This window comes from Montipora capricornis, chromosome 1 (assembly GCF_036669925.1).
Source record: "Montipora capricornis isolate CH-2021 chromosome 1, ASM3666992v2, whole genome shotgun sequence".
In the NCBI taxonomy this organism is placed as follows: Eukaryota; Metazoa; Cnidaria; class Anthozoa; order Scleractinia; family Acroporidae; genus Montipora; species Montipora capricornis.
This window is the reverse complement of record NC_090883.1, coordinates 47176733-47179232: the sequence shown is the minus strand read 5'-3', so window position 1 is coordinate 47179232 and position 2500 is coordinate 47176733. Positions and strand designations below refer to the sequence as shown.

At 36.6% G+C, this 2500-nt stretch overlaps 1 protein-coding gene across 1 annotated transcript in view; it reads right to left on the bottom strand.

Annotated features, from left to right (window-relative positions):
• Positions 1-2091: 2091 nt before the first annotated feature.
• The window catches only part of LOC138046510 (homeobox protein pnx-like), a 4886-nt gene continuing 4477 nt past the window's right edge, over positions 2092-2500 (bottom strand). The window contains exon 2 of the mRNA XM_068893135.1: positions 2092-2500. This exon is cut by the window's right edge and continues 842 nt beyond it. The gene's annotated coding sequence lies outside the window, so the exon portion shown is untranslated.

The window sequence follows — 2500 nt, the reverse complement described above, 5'->3', positions numbered from 1 at the left end:
GAAAATACGATGACAGAACAAGCCGCATTTTGCTCTTTTTTGAAGACCTTTAGTTCACCTATCTTCCTACTTGCGCCACAAGTCTCTTAATAACTCCAATGCAAAATGTGTAAAATGGCTTATTTCCATTTAAATATATATGGTTATCGTTATAATTTTTCTTTTAAAAAAGACATTTATGCATTTGGTGGACAAACTGGCGCCAGCTTGCCGAAATTACTAGATCATTTCAAATTCGTGTACGTGTAATAAACTGTTTAAAATTAAAAGTCGCGATCCGAATTAATTAAACTCCGTTCGCCCTCTTTTTTTCTTCCTCCTTTCATTACCTTCTGACGTTTTTCGTATAGTTGACATAAATCTTCGCTGAAATGGAAATATGAAAAAAAAGACAATTACGAACTGCAGCTAGAAAAATCTACTTGCACGGTCAATGTACTGCTCCCAGAGGTAAATCTAAATCGTGCTAGCGTGGACTCAGTCCGCTCGTGGCAGAGAGCGGCTAGACCCTGCTTAAAAACTTTAAGATAGCCACAATAGAAAACGTTCTCGCGTGTCGGTCCTTCCGCTTAACTTTTTGTCTTGCCTGCGTGACTTTGTACACACGTTTTCATTCCTTCACCTGAGTTAAGTCGACTAAAAGGTTACCTATTCATGAAGGATTATTGGAATTTCATTCCATGGTTCTTTCAGTATCTCCGGCGAGCGTTGTACGTATCGTCAAAAACATTTCGAGAAAGGTTAATTTAAAGTTGTTTTTTAAATCCACAAAATTCAAATAGAAACATCCAGTCAACCACAGGCGGTCAAGGAGAATAAGGACATTTACGTACTTGCACTAATCTTTAACATTTCGGCACTGAGTCTCCTCGCAGCACATATTTGAAATTATCTTTCATAACGGCTGTATGAGTTATGCCCGTTCTTCATATTGTTCTTTGACTTCTCTTTTTCAAACTTGAACACTGTACCACCTTGAAGCTAGTGCAGCATAAACGAATCGATTGCAAAGTCTGATGTTTTTGTATTATCAACTGAAGGCGCGTTCGATTTCAGTGGAGGACTGGGACATTTTACTTATGATTTGAGTTGAAACATAAACGGTCAGCATGAACATAACTAACATCCTACCTTCATAAACAACTCTGAGTACATTAAATAATTTTTTCCTTTTTTGACCTTCGACCAAAGAACTCAAGATGACTACAAACTATTATTTACAACGCAAGTATTAATTCAGTGGACACTATATCCGAGTTAAAGTAGGTCACGGTAATATGAAAGAAATGCTTAGTAATACTCAAAAGTACTGAATGATGTCTTTGTCTTCCTTTGGTGGAATACACATCATAACATAATCATTGTGAAACGAAAACAAAAGCAAAAACAAACGAAAAAAAGAACAGAAAAGAAGAAGAAGAAGAAGGTATACTGAAGCTAATTAAGCCAGTATACGGATGAAATATATGAAAGGTTTTGAGGAATGGTCAGGGCACCCCGGCACCCAAGGCTTGCCAAAAAAAAAAAAAAAAAAAAAAAGGATTTTGAAATTTGTTGCACCGCGCAGCTGTATTCCCGAGGTTTAAAAAAAAAATTCTTTCTATATCAATACTTATATTTACATGCCTATCTTGAATCATTTCCACTATTTTATTTAAACTCTAGGTTAAAACTACAGGTATATTGAGCTAGTGTTATAGAAAAGGCATCATTCGATAGGACTGAGTACTGCTCTGTCGTATATTCATATTGTTCCATTACTCATGGATGACTATACTTAGGCCTTTGAATTGAGGGGTATTCCATGCTAGCAATTTAGTTATCTAATGCACAAATGCTGTAATGTAAAGAGGGATCTTTTTGGTAAATTCTTGTCTTGAGCTTTTGAGATAATTTTTTTAGAGTGCTTATTTTGGAATAGACATTTCTGGGGTTGAATTTTGGAGGCAGTTTGTTTCTTAAAAATATCGTGTCATATAATTTTACGAGAAACCATCTGAGAAGAAGGGCTCTTCTGAACCCATTTAAATTGTCTGTAGTTGTCTGTCCCCACACCCCCCCCCCCCCCCCCCCAATGATACGATTTAACAAAGTGGGAATTGCGAATTGCAATATTATAGTTCAAAAAAGCTGTGAATATGATCAGTTTCATGAGAAGAAAGACATTTCCATGTCTTGAAGCCACCTTTCATACACCAATTTCGCATCAAGTCTAAAAATAATCCAGGGATGTGAGGGGTGAGGAGAATAAAGTCACGAGTAACCATTCTCCCCTTCCCACATATAATGACTAATGCAACACCACAGTACTTAAAAACGATCGCGATAAAGAGGAGGGAACGAACACAGAGTTCTGTGTTTAAATGATTGCAGCATATTTAAATTACGTTTCAGACACAATATTTGGATCGTGGAGGGTTAGGAATCAAACCTCTTGATGCTGTGGGAAAAAGACTTGAAATTAAATTACTAGTTCACAGAACTCAAGAAATATCGCTTA